This window comes from Dermacentor variabilis, chromosome 5, assembly GCF_050947875.1.
Source record: "Dermacentor variabilis isolate Ectoservices chromosome 5, ASM5094787v1, whole genome shotgun sequence".
NCBI lineage: Eukaryota > Metazoa > Arthropoda > Arachnida > Ixodida > Ixodidae > Dermacentor > Dermacentor variabilis.
The window spans coordinates 154,045,384-154,056,134 of NC_134572.1; the positions used below are offsets into that span (position 1 = coordinate 154,045,384).

Sequence of the window (10,751 nt, forward strand, 5' to 3'; positions counted from 1 at the left end):
GAGTTCTGAAGTCGCAACAGAAGCGCTTTCCGTCGCGGCCCTTTAATATGTCAGCTTCGCATCGGTGGTGTACACTGCACTTTTCTCTTGCGCGGTATTCAATCGTGCTTCTCTGAAGGCGGCAATATTGATAGCTCCGACACCGGTATTAAAGTCGACGTGGCCAATTGTTATAATTGTGCCGTGACGACGCGGCACCAGCAACGCCCTACCGGCCTCCTCAAGATCGGCTGCTGATCAAAATCATACCATCTGCGGGAATGGCTGCGTATCCGCTTTGTGTTATTTGGTAAGATGGGGCACACAGGCCTGTGGACTTACATGTGCGGTTACACTGACACATTAGTTAATTTCCCAGAAATATTGCACAAGCTTATGCGAAGCGGAAAGGAAGTTTTGGATTGTTCCACAAAGTTGCGTGAAAAGCTGTCTCGCTCGGGTCTCATTAATCTGGTACAGCGCTGCCGTGAGAAGCCAGTATTCTGTCGGGATGAAGACTCACCCACGAGTGTTTATGTAGCTATATAGCATTGAACACGAATTATATGCGAGCTCAAAATTGTAAAGAGTAAGAGACAACTGTCGAAATTAGCAGTAACAACCCTCAGTGTCCCCGGTCACCGTTGTCTACTTCTGAATTTCTTATCAAATATGGATATCGTTACAGCAAAATCGATGGTCTAGCACTCCACGATGTACCTGTCGATGGTAACAACACTTTTGCTCATCTAGAGATGCGGCAGTTGACGCATTGACGTGAAAGCGCATCTTGGCTTTTAAAATGTAAATATAAACAGCAACCCAGACAGCGATTTACACTGTTGGCATAGCTTAAACAACTGAATAGCAATTATGTTCGGCGTGGTGCAGTGGTAAGATGCTTGTCTCGGGACCGGTAGAAGTTCGAATCCTAGGCGACAGCATTTTTCTCTACCTCTTTTTTTAATTTTTTTTTTCGTATTAATAATTTTACATATCCTTAAAGTGGTCTCTGTCATTTTTTAATCAAATATTGATCAGGAACTAGAGAATTTTCGACTACAGGACGTCACACTACAGAGAACAGAACGACAGTCACAACGTCCCAAAATACGACAGACTGAAAATTTCCTGTTGTGTTTTTCAAGTGGGTGAGACGTTTATACCGCGTATACGCAGATTGCTGTCCTCTCTATTAAAAGCAACGTTGCTGAAACACGTCGTACAAGACGCTGTACGACTCGCATAACGTCGAAATACAACGCCGTCACCATCCATGAGATCACCGAAAGCACGGTCGCTTTCGGTGGCGGCCTACAGATGGCACCACAGGTAGCGCCGGTAAAGTTACAGGTGATATTATTTTGCCGTCTGCAGTTGTCACTGCATGTGAGTGCTTGCTGTGTATTGACGCCGTCCGATGTAGTTGCTTAATCGTGTGTACGCTGTGCCGAGAGAAATTGTGGTGCATTTTGTATGCATTGAGAATCACAAAACCCCTGGGACCGCGTAATGTAGCCCGCAGTATCCTTCGTGTGGTGCGCCGATGTCGAAGAAATGACCCTTCGCGCTTCCTTTGTTCCGGGCTCATGAAAAGGATCTCCTCCTCTGGCACTGTCGCATCGTATCGCACTGTACGGAAGAATTTGGTGAAAGTTGTGCTCTTACGTCCTGTAGTTGATCTGCAATTCAACAGTGCGTGCGCCGGAAGAACCGTTGGTGCAGTCGATGCCGCGGCACCTGTGACACTAGAAGGAGCGTTTTCCGAGTACGCCGAGAAAGGTAAGTCCGGCGCTTGAGCGCATTCTTCCTGTCTATGGTTCGTGAAGTGTGCGCTGTTGTACGTATCGCAAGATCCGTACAACAACCGAATCCGGATTTGTAAAGCAGCAAGAATTATAAATGTGCTTCTCAAATGGTTGTTCTTCATGCCGCAGTGCACATTTATCAAAAAGTTCCATGGAAATTGCCCTAAAACGTATTCATGTTACCAACAGCTCTATCTGTGGTTTATTTACTTTCACCTATGAAGCACGCTAGCGCGGGTGGTTCTTTGATATTGTTACAAGCACGGGGAAAAGGGGTTTATTTAGGCGTGCGAGGGCAGGAACGGCAGGCTACGAAGAACAGGAATGGCCGCTGCACAGTCTTCGTTCTCCTCTTCCCCTCTCTTCTTGATCCCCGCGTCCCTTTGACCCTCTCGTTTGTGGGGTAGACCTGTACTCCATGGTCGCTGAGTGAACCGTGGGTTGCCATGCGGTCGAAACGGCCGTGTTTCTCATCTCGTGTGGTGAGTACGCGCCAGTGATGCCGGGTGTGCAACGGTACATCTCTTCCTGATGGAGCAACTCTTCGCGAACAATCTGCCGTATAGTGGATGGAAGGTCAACACACGAGCTCGGGTCTACACTCGCCACCGTCGTGACATTAGCCAGGCGACCAAACTTCGGTATTATCCGTCGCATCTTCAATGTCTCCAAGGTCCTGCAGTGGCGAATGACGTCAGACACGGAGTCCAAGCTTTCCTTGCCGATCAAAAAATTGTCGACGTCTTCGGCTATTCCTTTCAACAAATGTCCCACTTTGTCATCTTCAGACATCTGAGAGTTGACTATTTTACACAATTTCAGCACTTCTTCGATGTAAGTCGTACAGGTCTCGCCGGGAATCTGAGCTCTTTGCGAAAGCGTCTGTTCAGCGCGTTTCTTTTTTGCGCTAGAGTCACCAAAACACGCTCTGAGCTCCTCGACGAAAAGCTCCCACGAAGTGAGCGTGTCTTCGTGATTCTCGTACCAGACGAGCGCTGTGTCGGTAAGGGAAAACACAACATTGGACAACTGTGCGGTCGAGTTCCAACCGTTAGACCGGCTCACCCTTCGGTAGTTCGTGAGCCACTCGTCGACATCTTCTCCGGCTTTTCCTCCGAAAGTGAGTGGCACCCGGTAGTATTGCCACGGAACACCAGGTGTTGGCCTTGAAGCCGCGTCAGATCCTTCGGGAATCTGGCAGGCGTATTCAGGCATGGCAGGTGAGGGTGGCGGAAGTCCGGCAAGTCGACGGCTTCGGCGAAGTTGTAGCAGCGTAGGCTCCGTGATTACGAGGTTTACCCAGCACCTCCACCAATTTGTTACAAGCACGGGGAAAAGGGGTTTATTTAGGCGTGCGAGGGCAGGAACGGCAGGCTACGAAGAACAGGAATGGCCGCTGCACAGTCTTCGTTCTCCTCTTCCCCTCTCTTCTTGATCCCCGCGTCCCTTTGACGCGCTTGGACGTAACAATATAAATGGGCACAAAAATTCAAGCAAAGAAAGTTACTGTTTGTGTACATAATTTTTCATTGAGAAATGGTATAGGCATTTCTAGAAGTAGTACGTTGATGTGTCGTCTTCACAGCTAACAGCTGCGCGAGATAGCACCCGATTCCTTCGTCGACGCATGGCCAGATTTTTAGCTTGTATGGAAATTATTCTGTTTATAGAGTGTCGTCAGATGACGTGTATTAGTGTCCTGTGTGTTTTCGTGTACTTGTAAAGGGTTCCGATCTTGCAGAGGAGCCGAAATTACATAAGCAATGTTTCTTTTTGATCGAAAAATCTTTCTCTTTTCTGTATTGTCTCTCCAGAAAAAGAGGTGGTCTGTTGTAATTTTGAGCGCATCGTCCTTTGGGAGCAGTGCTTTGTTGCGCCGCATAAACAAATTAGGTTTTGGAACGCTTTTCATGTCCTACGGAATTTTTTGATAGTACAATTCACATTTCACGTTATACAGCTGTACGTTTGTGTAAACCTTTTCATAGTAGATTCATGTTTGCTACAGTTCGATTTACGCGTTATTTAACCGCCTGTGATGTTACATCAGATATTTGCACAACCAGTTGCAGCTTCATGTAACTGGTTGTATGAGACTTTTTTCAAAATGTGACGTGATCTTTTTATATCACAAGTTTGCAGTTTCAGCAGGGATTACAATAAATTAAGCATTTATTATTTTTTAGGGATGGCAAGATTTTGTGAACCAGAGGCACCTCCACATATGCACCTGCGGCACTTCTGCAGCCTCAACAGCACGGAAAAGTACCTGATGTGCATGCTGTGACAAGGTGTGTGCAAAGCAGTTGCTGCCACTTACACGAGCTGCAGATTTTGTTGGTATCATCCATGTTTGGAAACTCTCCTGAATTTTGCGTGGGTTTACAAATGTGGGCTCATTTTACAATTTTATGAATGTCACTTTAGAAAGACAATGAAGTTGTGTTGGTTAAGATGTTTTGAAGCTGTTGAGAGATTGACGGCATGACATTGTTAAAATGCATGTAAAAAATTAATTGTAATGGTACTTGTACTGCTTTATTATTAACGATGCAATATCTCTAACGAGAACATCAGAGGGGCACTTGCTTTTGGGAAGTTTGGTCAGATAAATTCCTGAAGCAGCGTAAAGCTCTGTAATCTAAAAAAAACAATGTTGTCAGTTACTGGTTTCAAGTTCGCTGCTCCTTTTTGTGCTGCACGACAAGTTAAATAATGGTTGATAATGTGTGTGTGACATAATAGTTCTGCGCAAACACACGAGGTGGAGAGAAGTAATTAATAAAGGGAAAATCAGACATCCACCCGCTCGTACCATTTGCTACAAAGGAAACCCGTATGTGTTCCTCAAAAGGAAAGCCGCACAGTTGAAGAAAAATTCGTCCTGGTCCGGGACTCGAACCCGGGACTACCGCCTTTCCGAGGCAGCCACTCTACCATCTGAGATAACCAGGTGGCTAGCACATGGCAGGGCGAAGTCGAATTAGTTGACAACACGAAGCAAAGGCAAGGGTTTGACGTAATATTTTTTCCCCTTTATTCATTACTTCTCTACACCTTGCGCGTTTCCGCGGAACTATTACGTCAGACCCTTGCCTTTGCTTCATGTTGTCGACAAATTCGACTTCGCCGGGCCATCTGCTAGCCGCCTGGTTATCTTAGATGGTAAAGCGGCTGTCCCGGAAAGGCGGTGGTCCCGGGTTTGAGTCACAGACCTGGACGGTTTCTTTTTTTCAAATGTGAGGCTTTCCTTTCGAGGAATCCGTACGGGTTTCTTTTGTAGCTATTGCTACGAGCGGGTAGATGTGCGATTTTCCCTTTATAAATAATGTGTTTGTGTACGCAACAATGGGGGTGCTGAGAGCAAGCTTTAAAATAAAGTGTGCTATGTCCCCAACAAAGAATTTAGTGTCTGCAGCATTTTTACAAAATATTATGTTCACAGGTTGGCAGGTATGACATATTGTACAGCACTTTTGCTGTAGATGCATTTTCATATGTCCATTTTCTGTCTACTTGAATCGTATATTTAGAATTTCGCCCACCTTCAGTTTGATCAAGTTACATAAGTAGCCCCCTCTGAGTTAAATATAATTAGGGGCTATTGTAGATATGCATGATATACCTACTCACTGTATTGTGACAGATATTTTTAGGGACTGTGTTGTGAGGCATGCATATATTTTAACCTGTATGTCTTGCTGCAGGTTGCCCGACAAAAGCATAAATGCTTTGCCCACCTTTATTATTATGCTTTCATGTAGACTTCTAACATCTGTGCCCACATAGACTCCATGTTCTTAATTACATTTTTCTAAGTATTCACTGTTGTGCATTACATTATTGTGTTACATTACTGTGCATTACATGTTTTTCTTCGTTTAATTTTGGAGGGGGGTAGTCATTTCTATAATAGTACAGAGAATAGGACTTCAAAACAAAAAGCCATGAAAGGTGGCTTAAAAGTGTATGAAGCTTGGAATTCTACATTCCATCCCCTAAAGCGCTACCAGTAGTAAAACATTCCTAATTGTCTTTTTATAAGCTAGCTGCCAGATACATAGTCCTATTATGAGAGTATGTTATTTTTTCTTCTTTGGTCTGACTTGTTTTGTTGAATGTTCTCCTTGTTAGTTCAGAATTTGTTTTCTTGCCACCTCATGCAATACTCCAACTGGAGCCTATGAGCTAGGTTTATAATAAATAAGTAAATTCCTAAAGCATGCGACAAACCATGCAGCATAGCATTTAAATGTTGCCAGTTTATAATGCTTCTTGAGTGCAGCGCATCATGGAGCTTGAGGCTGATCTCTTCAGATGTAAAAAAAATTGCAGGTTATGAAAATGTGGTCCTACAAACTGCTGGTTACGCATGTCAGTCAGCCTGTTGCAGTGGTCGCAAGTGAGAATGTAACCAAAAAGCTGGGCGTGCTCGGCCATTTTGCATATGGCACAGGATAAAGCTTCACCTCTGCTATTGCTTCTCTTATAATAATGGCCTCCGAGTATACATGCCAAGTTATGCTTCTGGGGACACTTATTAGTTAACCATATCAGGTAATACCATTAGCCTTATGGGTGCTATAATGTTGCAGTGCCTGCAGGATGGCCAGCATTACAATACACATTAAAATTATTGTACAAGTCATGCAATGGTATCGGGATTAGCCCACCAAGTGACAACCTTTAATTACACTATACTTGGGATCAGCCCAGCTCACTCAGTCAGGAAGACATCCATGCATAAAGGGAGGGGTATGGCAAATAGAGGGCGTTCGATTAATCTTTCTCACATAGATAGCTCATACATATAATCTTTCTTAAATTGGATGCTTTGTTGCTCAAAGTGAAGTTACTTATGGGCATAATGTCAGCATTTCGATCCTATTTATGCTCAACGAAAGTTGCTTTGCTCAGTGTCACTTTTTATATTGTTTCGCTTCTGATTCTAAGCTCGCTTGTTTTATAGCTGCTATAGGTATTGCTGGACCTGGAGAAGAAGTGTAAACAGACCATGCTATGTTGCTGATCTGCGCTGATCTCCACATCCAAGTTGGTCCCGCGACAGTTGGGCACCATTGTGCCTTGCTTCATTCACAAGGTGATATAATATGGTGAGCTTGTACTTCAATATCGGTATTGAAAATTATGTTAAGGAAAAAAGACAAGGATTGGTCTTTATGATAGATACGCTCATGTTCTGTCTTTAAGGTGTTCTTTTGACACTGTTCTGCATGGGCATATTTTTAGATAATTATAACTCCTTTATTGCAAAGTGCCATGGCGCTAGTTTATGCGTTAAACTAACACTCTTTCACCAAAAAAAGCCTTATTTAGCACACAATTCACAAGGAAAGAAAGGAGGCAACATGACAGAGTGCTACTAACAGTTCAGTATTATTGCTCGCACAGTGATATTGTGCAAAAGGTGAAAGGGGGAGAATAGATCTGAATACATGCTGTTCGCACAGAAACGAAAAGGATGCATCACATGGTGAGCGTGACACTTGTTTTACAATGATAAGAAGCAGTCTCACTGTCAAGTAATTCTCTGCTTGGGGAGCTAGTGCTAGGTTCCTCGTCATACATATAAGAAAAGCCTCAGATATCTCTCCAGCGCTTTTGTCTTTATATTTTGTCACGATCAAGCAGCTTTCAAACATAGGTGCATGTGCGCCGAGAGCAGTGCACTACCACTGCTAACTGACCCACTCATCAAGTTTGCTTGGTCACGCTGCCAGTCATTTATACATTGGCCGGTTTATCCGATGTAGCCTCTACTGCACGAAATGGTATGTGATAGACACTGCACCTGTGTACTGTACGTGCTTTGTTACATGATTTTTTTCAGAGATAGTGATGCAGGCCTTTTCATTATTTACATGCCTACAAAACAAACTAAGCATTATCTGTGCTTAGAAAGAATTGTAGGAAAATCCAGCATGAGGCAACTGTTCTCGGCACGAAACAAACTTGATTCGTTGGTTTTCGTTCATTGGTGCGATCACACTAAGGCAGACAAGCTTGTAGGCTGTGCTTCTGCAATTTGTACAGCACACTGACAGCACTGATGTGGGCCTCATCTGTGGGCTGACTGATGGCACCTTCTACGGCGCAGACCACTTCTGTTGGGCGAGGCACCAATGTTGACGTTTGTTCCCTTGTGCAAAACAGCAGTCCTAGATTTTGAGTAGTTGTAGGAAGACAAGGTAAACATAACTTCCATGGCTTGAGTGGGCTCATTTCTGTTGGGGCATCTAGCTTTTTTTCTTGCAACTGTGCAGAGGTGCTTCCCTAGAGTCGGCGTGAAAATGGCATAGAGTTGTGCATTCGGGAACTCCTGAACAATGATCTGCTGTAGTTAGGGCTTTGCGAAAATGCACTGTCTACCAATTGGTAGAAGGTGCATTATTGAGCCACTGATTTCCTGTTGGCATGCTTGCACTCGTGCTGTCAGTAATTTCTTGGCTTGCCGAATTATCTTGAGGCCCCACGCTGATGATGCTACTGATGTCTTCATGTGCAGACTTTTCAGGATGAGGTTTTTTGCTTTGCAAATGTTGTTGAAAGGTAGATGGTGCTTACAGGTAGCTATTCTAGATATTAGTGAAATGAATTGGCCCATCTTGCTTCGTCAAACATCGTCACGCCGACATCAGTTGCACAAACAAAAACCTGGCCTACTCGCAGCGTCGTGCACGAAGAAACAAACAAATCAGCTGCTGGATTGTCTTGACATGGCATACTAAGCTGAGACCGGAACGGCTGTAGCTACAAACCAGGCAGAAACGATGGATGATGAGCAGGGATTTGCAGTAGCGCCACTTCGTGGGGCAGCAAGGAGGCTCCGTTCAAAACAAAAATGGCGTTCAGCAAGTAGAACCATGCAACGGTCAGAGTCGGTGCATGGTGCTCTCGATCAAGTTGGCTCAAGGAGTGTCCGAAAAATCAGATGAGAGGTTGCAAGGCGTCCGAACTTTCGGAAGTTGTTATACATTATGGTCCATGGGGAGAATGGCGGTGCCGTGAAGCAGACCGAGTAATCATGTCCAAATTTTCGGAGTCCGGAAAGTCAGTCGGTGACTGTACCTATACCTATGTGTCTATGTGTACCTAGGTGCAACAGTATTTGCTATGATCTGTGCAAGAATTGCTGTTGCCCGTAGATGCCCAACATGTCGGGTGTCAAATTGTAAAATACCTTGCAAAAGTGATCTACTGAAAAATACCGCTTCTGCTATATTTCGCTTTTGCAAGAAATTTTGCGGCTGCTGGCACCTACCTTAAAAGGCTTTATATGGTCTTCGCATGGCCAGGGCCTTCTACTTTTGTGAGTTTGCTTATCTCGAAATTTACCCCGGTTTTTATAACTTCAAGTTGGCGGGATCCCTAGTCTCCTATAACGTGTACCCAATAGACCTTACATAGGGGTTTTGGCATTTTCCTGCCATCTAAATGCAGCCATTGTGGCTGGGATTCAATCCCATGCCCTCTGCCTGAGCAGCGCAATGTCAAAGCCAGTACACTACGGTATTTTGCTGGCAGAAGGGTTTAGTTTCTGAATAATTTATTATCTCAACCTGTCGGTGTTGTTTTTAAAGGTATTTCATGTTTGTATTCTGTTGCTTCAATACTAGTAATTATTGTAAATCAAACGATGTGTCCATCTTTTTCCTATAACACTTGCTTCAATCGCCTGCTAATTATGACAGCTTATTCTCCCACAGTAATCCATGTTCCCTTGAAACATAGGCATTGCATGAAACCACATATTTTTCAATAAGATTTATTCATTATCTCCTATGACCGGAATGCTGAACCTTTCTTATCTGTGGGAACATAGGCAAATTTGCCTATGTGCCAACCTGTTGCATGAGTCAAGATAAATTATTGGCTTTACTTTTTCAGGTGCCCTGCTCGCTCTCACCCAAGCAACCCACTCCAGCGGTCTTCTCTCGGCAGACTGGATGCATCGAAATACCGTTAGAAGGTCCAATAAACAGTGCTTGGGACATTTATGACATGCTTTTACTTAAGCCGGAGGACTTCAGGCTTAATGAAAGCTCAAGTGGGTGTACAGAAATGCCTACGTAAAGTATACTTCTCTTTTTCACTTACAAGTACATGCCAATACTTTGCCTGACATTTTTCACCCCAAAATTACGCTTTACTGTGGATTTGTGAACAAACCGTTACAGCAAAAAGCACTGCATTAAGACGAGTACAAGTAATCGAACATATACTAATCTTGCAAGAATTACATTTGCATACTTGTAGTAAATATGAAAATAAGGTACAGTCTTCTTCAGGGTGCATTTTCTTGTAGGTCATACATAAAGAACGTACTCGTGGGTCATACAAAACTTGTTCATGATGTATCACATCAGTGTTGGTAGTGCTAATCAATTTATGCCGAAAATTGTGTTCATCTTCGTTTCAAGCAATCTACCAGGCAAACCTACATGTGAAAGTGGCATTCTTGTTGCAAACATAATGCACATCTACTTCTCTTCAATGCTGATCGCAAATACACAAGTGTACATAATAGGTTTAAAGAGTAAATTATATTAAGCAACATCAATCCATTCTGAAAGGACCTGGTATGAATGTAGCAAAATATAGGTCTGAACAGGGGCAAACAGGTCTGGGTTAAATAGGACGGAATTAAACGGGTCAGGATTAAACAGGATTTAAACGGGTCAGGATTAAACAGGATTTAAACGGGTCAGGTTTAAACAGGATTTAAACGGGTCAGGTTTAAACAGGAATAAACAGGATTTAAACAGGTCAGGATTGAACAAGATCAAACGGGGTCCCGTTCCATAACCCTATTTGATGAAACCCGTTTGAAAACAAATAGGATTTTCTAGTAGGGCATGGTTTGAAGTTGTACACTTGGATTTCGCTGAGATGCGGAGAAACTTCGAAGTTGTCAAGAAAACGAAAGTGTTCCAGCTCTGTGTC

The 10,751-nt window shown here is 43.7% G+C and overlaps 1 long non-coding RNA gene across 1 annotated transcript; it reads left to right on the forward strand.

The window, feature by feature from the left end:
- The first annotated feature begins 1,546 nt into the window (after positions 1–1,546).
- LOC142582002 (uncharacterized) lies at positions 1,547–9,805 on the forward strand. Its single transcript, XR_012828347.1, has 4 exons — positions 1,547–1,761; positions 3,974–4,078; positions 6,757–6,901; positions 9,696–9,805. It is a non-coding gene; the product is annotated as an uncharacterized LOC142582002 (long non-coding RNA).
- The last annotated feature ends 946 nt before the right edge of the window (positions 9,806–10,751 follow it).